The following is a 10,937-nucleotide window of genomic DNA, read 5'->3' on the forward strand; positions in this document are numbered from 1 at the left end:
TTAAAATCCTGTGCAATTATTGAAGAATGTGCCTAAAGCTGTGTCTCCACATGTAATGCACGTATGAAGAAAGAATTTCTCAACAAGTTCTTTTTTTTTTTTTTTTTCTGTTATTTAGAACACAGGAAATGCAAGTTCATCTTCCTTTTATAAAATCCAGCACTGACTGCAAATCTATAAATAAAATACATTACTTTCTTGTGACACCACTGAAAGAGCAAAGAAAAAATAAATACCTGTTTCACATGATATCTAGAGGAAAACCTCTAAAGCTCTACAGAAGAGTAAATTCTGCTAGTCTCCTGACTTAGCTCAGTTGCTCTCAGCTCCCTGGGGTCCCGTCATTTTGAGAGAGCTGGAGCCTATTTGGCTTGAGAAACCAGCCAAACTCTCTTTAACTTTAAAAAAAAGAAAAGCAGAGTTTCTTGCAACAATCCAGAAAATACAGCTAAGAGCAAAACCAAAAGCCAGCACAGCACAGAAGGGCATCTTGTTGTGTGTTTGCTCTCCACGTACCACTGCTGTTTTACTGAAGATCCAATTTGTCATCTGCTTGGAGAGAGACACCTCCTTGCACCATGCAGAAACTTGTGAACCTGTCTAGCTCGGGGAGGACATACCCTGCTGGGGCTCTCATTCAGCCCCAGTCAAGGAGCCCACCAACACCAGTGCCCAACTGGAGAGACGTGCAGGACACCTGGGTCACCACTACACTAAATTATGCTCATTGAAATGATCGGTCATTTTTTTTTTAATCAATGGCTTGTTCATGTCTGGCCCAGATTTTTTTCCCATATCCTCTCCATAGTAAGACTGGGCATGCACATGGATGTGTTTTAAACTAATTATTGAGCATATTACTTGATTTTGCTAAACAGATGATTTTTATAGATACTGATATAGAAATAAATACATTATATGCACAGATTCTCCTCTAAAGTGAGATGAAATAGAAAAATGTGTTATTCTGCTCTTTATTTTACATACCAATGAAGAAAAGGAGTATGTTTTCACCATGAGTGGTAATGAATACATGCTGTTTTTCTGCAATTTTTCTGTGTTATTTTCAATGGTTATGCTAGAATGCTCCTCCTATTCAGCAGAGGGAGAGCAAGAGCTAAGATAATGCTAAGGCCTGAGAATTAAAAGTTTTAAGCAAGCAACTAGAAGACTTTTGCAACACATGGAGAAGAACATTCACTAAGAAAAACATTGAGATTATCTCAACAAGTATGAGATTGTCAAACCTTTGACCAAAGTAGATCAAAACCTATTTGGTTTGTCTACCTGCTGTCAGCACTCAGGTTCTCAAGGTTTCTGTAAGCCTGTATATTTGTATATTGGTTGGGTAGAAGGAGCTTTGCAGCAGTTTTATTCAGGTTTGCAAGAACCTGAATAAAGGCCAGGGAAGAGAAAAACGGTGCCAAACAGCCCTCGTGGACTTTTTTGGGCAAGGTAATTTTTCTCTTGCATTCACACATCAGTGCAGTGAGGACTTCGTACTAAGGCTTTTTGTTTTGTAATTTCTCACAGAGCTGTGAATTTTGTTCTACTGAAAGCTGTGATTATGCAAAAATATGGCTTTTTTTTCCTAGCCTCCAGTGGAACGTCACTGCTTTTGAAGAAGCAGCTCTGCTCTGCAGAGAAAACTCGCCAGGCCTGGCAAGTTAGAAATTTTGTTTGTCAATGAGCGAGCCATAAGTTGTGCACACATTTCTTTTCAACACAGTGGCCTGGAAATGCTCTGAAGCTAATTAAACTGTGTTAAGTCATCAGCTGCTGGTGCTGAAAACTGTTTTATGGCTTGGAACTGGGAATTGCAGTGGTTTCCTCATTTTCATATGGATTTCTGAGGAGCATCATGTGTAGCCTTATCCAATGTACAGAGCTGCTCTAATGGGTGCAAAGTGGTTTCGTGTCTGAAATGAGACAAAGTTAATAATTTAAGAGCAAAGAAGATATCACCTTGGGTAGAGGCTGAGGTTTCCAGGAACTGCAAAGAGCCTGTGTAAAACCACAGCTGACCTGGATGAGAGCTGGACAGGCTCAGCTGCAGAGAGGTTGGATTATGGCATTTAGCAACCAGTAATACTACAACTATTGAAATTAGTCTTTAAATTAGTCTTTTTTTTTTTTTTTAAGAAACGCCTTGGATGCTACTTTTTCTTTAGGATTTTCCACATCAAAAACCAATATCAGTACCTAAGTCTCCCAGATGAGTTACCAAACCTGCATTTGAAATCAGTCAAGCGGCCACAGGATGCTCACAGCATTTGCAGCTGCTGGCAGACAAAAAAAGGACAAGCTCAGTGCTCTCCTGCTCTGATAGTGACTGCCCTGGGTAATTCCCAGCATACTTCAGGGACTCTCATTACCACCATGGCCTCAAACCATACTGGCTCCTTACCTTCAACTCTGAAATGACTCAGAAACAGAGCCCAGCTTCTGCTCCAGCAGCAGGCAATGCTCATCTGGAGACAGAAGAGGTGCATTCGTACTGCTCTCATCCTCCTACCTGGCATAAAAGATGCAGACAGCCCTAGGACAAGGCAGTTTTGGGTGCTCCCTCTGCCTGTTCCGCAGCTGTGCAAGCTCTCTGAATTTACCTGAGTGTGACGGAAAGGAAGACAAGGTGCGTTCATGTGTTTCCTTCTGCCACGTGGGCACACGATCCCACAGATCTCACCTACAGGCACCAGAGGGGTGTAGACGTGAATTTTCCTCTTCTCGATGCAGATTAGAGGAAGTGCATGGAGACTTCTTGTGGTGGATCTGCAGTCTGTATCTTATTTAAATTTAAAATTGTCCATTGAGTAGATTTCCACTTACTCTAGCAGAGCTCTGGTGATTTACATCAGTCAAGAATCAGCTCATCATTTCCTTTAAAGCTACTTATATCGTTCTGTGGTTATGAGCACTCCACACAGCATTTCAGCTGCATTTTTAAAGAGAAGAAACCCTCAACAAGCTTTCTGATGCAAATACAAGTTTGAAGTGATATTTCAGAGTGATAACATGGTTAATTTTTGTCTTCCAGAGTTTTCAGTGAGGTTCGGTGCGATTTTAGATGTAATAACCTGTTTAATAAAAAAGGAATGTTTCATCCTCTGGTCTCTGTGTCAATATTTGTACTTCATATTATGTTTTACAGAAATCATTATCACGAGCCATTTTATTCGAACTCAGCATGTAAAACATGGCTTTCATGAAGCTCTGATGTACTATCAATTATTTAATAAGCACTAGGCTTACAACTTAGCTAAAGGTTATCATCTATAATATATACATCTGCTTATGTTTTCCCAAAAGCAATGCATTTTGACCTTTTTGCTATACAAAGGAGTAAGCTGTTTCTGTGTCTGTACCAAGTACTATGAGACTGTGGTTTTCCTCTTTATTTTTGCACTGCTTGCATTGCATGACTTTGAATTTAAAAATAAATAAATAAATAAGTTGTAGGGGGTTGTGCTGAAAACAAACACAAACACTACTGTCCTGTCTTGAACACTGCCATTACAATATGATGTCAAACTTTATATTAAAAACTGTTTGGGGCCCTGTCATGCTGTAACATAGACTACATTTCTGAAGACAATGATCCTTTTGGGAGCAATTCAGCTTTTCTTCAAAATGAGGTCATTTCCACTGAAGTAACATTTTTTTTCAACAGAGCCAAATGAATAAGGTGTCTGCGTTACATGCTCAGGGGGGTTCTTGGCTCCTTGAAACCTAGGTTTCTACTGAAGTGAATGGGACCTGGCTTCCTAAAAGTCCAAAAGTACTTCGGAGAACAGGAGCTAATCAGCCACATAATTTTGATCTGGCATCACAGTCCTGTAAAAAATAAACAAACAACAACAACAAAAACACTGCTGTTTTGGCATGGGTGAGCAAGGCCAAGACCACCTTTTTTTGACTCCTTCTGTAGTCACTGGCAGCCCAAAATTGAATCCCTTGGACTCTAGGTAACACAGACAACTGAAATTTGGCACCTAACTTTCCTATATAATCATATAGTTACAAAGAGTGGCCCAAAAATCCCACATCCAGGTGCTGGGGAATGGGCTCAGGTCACCACCAGTGACTGAGGGAATTAACCTTCCCTGTGCATACCATTGCCCATTTTAAATGAGACATAGGCTCCAAAATCATTGGGTATGTATAAAATTTTCAACCTGACCCTACCAAAACTATGATTTAAAAAACACCTGGGAGATTTTTGTGTTCATAATGAAACTCCAAAGCTGCTGGACTGTAGGACTTGGGCCTACATTCCCACATTCATCAGATGAGAAACCCCTTCATTTGGAAGGAAATTTTCTGAACTGCTTCTCAGCGCCCAGCGTTGGGCTTTGGATGTGGTCATTTGAGATGTCATTTCTCCAGTTTACTCCTAAAGGTTGCTGACTCTGTGAAAGAACCCTCCTTGTTCCTTCCACGAATCCGTACTGAAGCAGGTAGGAAACATTAAGCAATCCATTATTGTAAAAGAAAGATTGTTTAAACCAGAATGCCTGGAAGCACCTTAACTCTAGACAACTGGAAGTCATTTTCTAAAACCTCTTATTCAGGAAGAATCATTTAATTCTTTGAAATGTAGGCCATTTTCAAGTCATTTTCTACAACAAATGGGACCAGCTCAATCTGTTCTTCACATTTTAGTAATTTAAAAGGACATAACTGAATTTTATTTTAATGGTAATTGCAAACTCATGCAGAAAATGTAAATGCACACTTTCCGATTAGCTTGCAGCATAAACCATGGGTTCTATTAATGTATTCCAATTTGTAATTCTTTGCACAGTATGAGATTTGAAAGCTGTGATTAAAATTAATTAGGTTAAGTAAAGTTTATCCCCCCTGAGCACTGCTATTTGAAGAAAGAAATAGTAAAACACTAGCTACATCTGGCACTGCAGGAGGCTAAAGCATCACAAGGAGCAGCAGCATTGCTTTGTCAGAGGAGTCACACGCTGCCTTTTTGGCGTACCTTAAGCACTGTGCAGTCTTTCTAGAAGCTAATTGAAGCTGTTAAGTCACTCTTTGCCTCTTGTAAATGCTCTGGAGCTACAGCATCTGTATGAGCATCTGCGTAGCCCATCTCTGTAACTGAGCAGATGACATAGATGAAGAGGGGACATCATTGCTACCCAGTGAGGCGTTAGGAGCTGCCCCTCTGCATGGGAGCTGAGTCTCCTAAGTGCAAGAGCCAACAGAAACGCTGTCCTGAAGGAGCCCCTGGAGTTTTCACCCCTTCTCTTCTGCTGCAGTTCATGATACTTCCACTTGTTAGCTGAGAGACACAGGACTCTGGCTGGAAACTTCATGTAACACACTGTGTGCTGCCTTTTAGACTCTGATTTGTCACTCCGGAGGAGGCAAGCTATGCCCCACACCTGGTCTTTTGCCATCCTCTGTTACTTCAAAACAGCCAGTGAACTAACTGAGCAATTCTTCATCAGGTGAAGCCTTTTGCAATCAGCAGCTCTCACAGCCAAACTCTGGTGCTAGTTACTGGGTATCGAGTATGCTTGGCACACTACCTAGGTTTGGGCTAGAAGCCGGAAGGTATTTGGGAGACAGATGCTATCTGCTGACTCAAGACAGCCTTCATGCTCTCTGATGGAGACAGGCTGTGCCTATCAGGAGAACGTGAGGGCAGCACAACAGATAGCTCTTGGAAAAAGTTTTGCCTTGCTGATGAGTGCTCCCTTTGCTTTCTCATCCAGTTGGAGTTCACCATGAGCTGCTCCCGCAAGCCAGGTTCCCACACTGGAGCACCTCTGTGATTACATGGCCACCAGGATGCACCTTAGAAATTCAGTCAGATGCAAGAAATGACAAGGCGTAGTCTGGGCAGGGAGAAAAAACCATCCTTGCAGAGAGCAAAGGATAATGAACTTAGCCCACAGCACTCACAAGAGAGCCCAGCAGAGAGCAGAGGGGCTCATTATTATAGGAATGGACCCAAATGGAGCCAATTCAAAAGTGGATGAACCTTGCAGAGTAGAAGAATTAAAAAATCTAAAATCTAACTCTAAAGCTAACTCCAGGCCAATAGTGAAGACTGAAAGGAAGTTTTTATGTAGTTGTATCCCTGCCACTGCCATGGCACCTGATTAAGAAAGCAACAGAAATGAATTTTGATGTTGCTACCCATGTTCTAGCCCAATATTAACAGGCACAGCAAAGCATCAGTTTTTGTGCCTTTCTCACCCAAACAAACAGCTTTACACTCTCACCTCATATTTCATTGCCCGAAGTCAGGAGCTGTACAAAAAAACACAGTCCCAGTGGAAGCACAAGGCTGAGCTGCCACGCATGGCAGAGGAAACAACCACAGGTCATCACCCAAGGCAAAATTGCTTGTTTCTATTTCTTCAGCCTAAGAACTGGAAAAGAAGAAACAGGAAATCCCATTAAAAAATGAAAATGCTTTACACTTTTTCACTGACAGGAATTCCTGGAAAAGAATTTCTTACTGCCTGTGGTATTTCTGGATTAGAAGGAAAGACCAGAAAATATATAGTCATATGATCCTTTAGCTATGCAACTGCCAGAGCCAGCAAAAACACTGCCATTGGGGTGGTAAACAAAAGGGACTGAAAAAAAAAAAAAAAAAAAAGAAGCCTTTGTAGTACTCTGCGAAGCCGCAGGCTTCACAAGCCAATTCATAGTTTCTCAGGCTCAGGAAGAGGCTCCGCAGTCCCGGGGTCTGTCAGCCTTTCAACGCAGGCCAGGCGGTTACACCCAGTCATTCCTGCTGCAGGCCTGTAATTTACCTGAGCTGCAGCCGTGTGCTTCAGCAAAACAGCAGGAAGGACTGAGACTGTCATTAGCCCTGAAATGAAGTAAATCCTTACTGAGAGAACAGCATGAGGCCACAGGGCCCAGTGGACACCGTGACTCCAAGCTATGGCTGGATGGGGTCTTGCATTCAGTTAATAGCAAGGAAGGAATGGACACTGCATAAAACAGACCACAGAAGCCACTTACCTTGCTAGGTACAAAGATCTCCAGGTGGTTTTAAATATCACAAGCAATCCTACTCCTTCCAGCTGTCCCTTTTCCTGCCTCATCTCTGCCCCACACAGTGCTGCTCTCTTCTTCCCACCCTTCCATGCTTCTCGCCCCTATGCTGTGGGGTGTATGAGCAGAGCGGGACTGGTCTGATTGTTTGCTGAAGGAGTCTGAGAGCAGTGGGAGGGAAAGACGTGATAATTGCAGAAAAAGTAGACAGATAGGACAGTGCATAGGCAATGGAGAGTGGGAGCAGTGGTGTGATGATGGATAACACTGGGACAAGGAGAGGCCGTGTATTAATGTGAGGCTTTGGCAGCTGTGAAACATCCATAGGAGTGAAAAAAAGTGAAGGCCAGCATGGGACTTCGGTAAGAGGGGTGGCCTCTGTTCACCCATTCACACCCTATTTGGGGGAGCCAGAGAATGGGCAGTCTGAGCTATTACACAGGCCCTCCAGCCCTTCTATCCAATCTTTGATAGATACTCAGAGAGGCAGGGCATAGATAAAGAGATCTTTCTGCTCACAAGGTTTCAGGGGCTTGGGTGAGCAGCAGTGTAGGTTTTCTCTGAGGTAGAAGTTGCAGTGTAAGTCACTGTATTTCATGAACCTTCCTTGCTGCTGAAATACAAAATGAAACCAGCTGCAAAGCACCTTGAAAACAGAGGTCTTACTACATAATACTTACCCTAGAGGGCTCCCTTTTGCCATCTACGTAAGGAATATGATATGTCATGAAGTACGATTAGGGGGAAAGGACTGTGAGATTAATTTTCCTATTCCTGCATGGTTTTATATTGTTTCTACAAGTGTATCTCTTCAGAGATTTGCCCAGCCTACTTCAATTAAATTAATCTCTTTCCCTAAAGAGGTGATAACAATCTAGTGGAGCACTCTGTAACTAGTATTTATTAAGCTAGGAGTTATTAGGAGAAATCTGGTCACACGCTCTCTGAGTTTGGGAGAAACAGCCCGTTTGCCCTGTAGCTCATACAAACCAGAATGAACTGACCGGGCTCCTGGAAATACATTTTGCAGAGTACTGGAGTGGAAAACATGAAGTGACAGAACTTGTGTGGAAGTACCTGCAAAAGTTAAATAAAATAAATGAAATAAAATGAAATAAATGAGATAAAATAAATAAAATAAAATAAATAAAATAAAATAAAATAAAATAAAATAAAATAAAATAAAATAAAATAAAATAAAATAAAATAAAATAAAATAAATAATAAAATGGTGAAAGGAGGTCTACTTCACTGTTTCTGGTAAGTGACTGTTGTAAGAGATGGGTTTCCAACTAGGAGAGCACATTCATGCACTCCCAGGGCAGACCCAGCATTACAGAGCTAGTTCACAAGTCACCGAGATGACTGCTAACCTGATGCCTTGTCCATTGCTCTTACGTTGGCTTTTGTTGCAAGAGCTATAAAAATAAGGTTTTTGTTTTTGTTTTTATTTATGCCTAAGTGCACTATTTTGGGGAAGAGACAACCCTCCAAATAACAGATCTGAAGAAAGGATGTGATCAACTGCCATATGGTAGCAGGGTAAGTTTTTGCTTAACCTACATGGTGGCATGGTCCCAAAAGAGTTGGATTAATGAGGTTACTCTGCACGTGGGACTTTGCATAAGGAGAGGCTAATACATTTCTGCTGGCCTGGCAAAAATTCATAACAAATCTGCAATGCTGCTTCAAAGATCACCATAAACAATTCAGTGCTCTCGTTAGTGTCTACACCCTGCAAATGTTTAAACCACAAGAAACCACAAACCACAAGAAACCTGCGAACTGAATAAACAGCTGCTGCTCCCAACTCAAAATCAAATTTACAAGATTCTGCTAATAGACAGGCATTTGCATTGCAAAAGCAGATTTCATATTACCAATATCTATGTCACAATTAGACTATAGCTAAGCTTTTAGGTGTTTAAATGAATTCACGATAATATACTCAAGAAAATTGTCACTTGCAAAAAAAAAAAAAAAAAGTTCTAAAATGTCAAAAGATAAAAGTGGTACAGGATGTGGATGTATTAACATCTCAGGTAAATGGGACTCATTAGCTACAATATTTCATACATTACAATATAAGGTATGCACATAAGAAGAGGCTCCCCTGGGTTTTTGTAGAGCATGAGCTCTCTAGGTCTTCCCCCATACTGTTGCCTGAATTGTTTTAACACAGCAATTCAGTACGTAAATCTGGCTGCCCTCACACTAAAGAAGCACCACCCTTTGGCCCTTGAGCTCACTTTTGTCTCTGTTTACAGGTCAAACAGAGAGGAACGGACACCTTGGCTCGCACCAAGCGCAGGTTCAGCCCGTCCCCAAGAGCAGTGTGTGTGGGGATGCTCAGGGAACCACACACGAAGCAGAGCAGGCATGAGGTGATCCTCCTCCTGCCATAGCTCCTCTCTCTTTGCAGTTACCTGGGGCTTGTGGATTCTCTGAAGAAACCATGAAGGGTCTGAAGGCCCTCGGTGGGTTTTCTGCCACGACTTTATCTCAGTGCTTCCCGAATCCATTGCACCTTTCCAACAGATACAATAAGGAAGAGCAGGTCTCACGGGAGGTGCACAGTGGTGCCGGGACAGCTGCTGGGGCTCAGCCCTTGCTTGAAAAGAGGGAAGGACCAGGTGCTGTTCAGTGAGGACTGGTGTCATCTTCTGGCCAATGAGTCACTCATCACGACAGTTTAGATCACGCTGATTGCGCCTACCTTAGTACATGGGCCTGAGACTGCTTTTCAGGTCTGACACAAACCTGCAGGCTATTGCTCACACCATACAGGTAACCCTTTTCTGTAGCCTGCCAGGAGTAGTCCCAGGCTAGGTCTCAATATGAGAGCACCAACGTGCCCGTACCTTGCTAATTAATTTCATCGACAACAACATGCCACTGCTCAGGCCCTTTCCCTTGACCTGTTGATTCTTGTAGCAGTAGCATAGCTGTTGTGTTTGAAATTCACAGAAGCCGTAGTCCCCAGAACAACATTATTAGTCAAAGCTGTGCTTGTGACTAAAGGAAAGAGTGGGTCAAACGGAAGAGATAGGTCACGGCGGAGCGCGCTGTTTTTCTTAGCAAAGCCTGCCGGGTTCTGCAGAAAGGGGCAGCAGGGAATGGGGTGGATAATGAGCTGGACACAGGCCAGATCAGGTGAAAAGGAGCTGAAATTCCTGGTGTAGGAGTCAACAAAGGTGGAGAGACCAACTAACACAACAGCAGATGAGAAGAAGGAGGCAGCTGCACTGGAAAAACACAGCATCATGACAAGATTTCCATCAGTGTTGCCCACAACATGGGAAGGAGCTAATGGGTCATCTTATCAGCAACCTGACTGTCACTATTTAGGATACTCAATAGCAGGAGAACTCATGGCCCATCTTTCAGCAATTGTCCCGACTTTGTCCCACTAGGTGAGCACACTGCACCAACCAGCACGAACAGAGACAAGGGCAGAGCCCAGCTCTCTTGCCCTTTGGTAAACCTGGAAGCGTGCATTTCCCTTTTGCTAAAATTGAAAAACCAACACTTCACGTGCAACGGGACTTGGGTCTGAGCTAATTCTAGATGTTGTCAATCTGAAGCACCCTTAATTTTAGGCTTTTCTACAATTCAGGAACAAAACGAAGCCGTGAACCCAGAACTTTGCCTATTTATAAGGTGCTCTAACCAATATTCATCCTAATATCTGGGACTCCTCTGACTTCGGTATTGACCTTTGCGCTGCTCCAACAGAAGCACAAGGAAAATGCTGCTGGAGTCTTAGACCGAAAGGCAAAAAGCTCGTGTCAGCTCCTGTGCCCTGAGTTGACAGCGGTGTCGGGGAAGAGACCTCCGTAAGCACAGCCACTAGATGCCACTATAAGCACGGCCTTATGTTTCGAAATAAGCTCTAAAATAAAGCGAAC

The 10,937-nt window shown here is 42.7% G+C and overlaps 1 long non-coding RNA gene across 2 annotated transcripts; it reads right to left on the reverse strand.

Moving 5' to 3' along the window:
- Positions 1-3,085: 3,085 nt before the first annotated feature.
- LOC140002225 (uncharacterized) lies at positions 3,086-9,908 on the reverse strand. 2 transcript variants are annotated; one of them, XR_011808462.1, is made up of 3 exons: positions 9,456-9,908; positions 6,243-6,392; positions 3,086-3,834 (listed from the first exon to the last, which is right to left on the reverse strand). It is a non-coding gene; the product is annotated as an uncharacterized lncRNA (long non-coding RNA). The 2 variants fall into 2 exon arrangements; XR_011808461.1 differs by lacking the exon at positions 9,456-9,908 and adding an exon at positions 6,997-7,062.
- Positions 9,909-10,937: the final 1,029 nt, after the last annotated feature.

Source organism: Anas platyrhynchos, chromosome 3 (assembly GCF_047663525.1).
Source record: "Anas platyrhynchos isolate ZD024472 breed Pekin duck chromosome 3, IASCAAS_PekinDuck_T2T, whole genome shotgun sequence".
Classification (NCBI taxonomy): domain Eukaryota; kingdom Metazoa; phylum Chordata; class Aves; order Anseriformes; family Anatidae; genus Anas; species Anas platyrhynchos.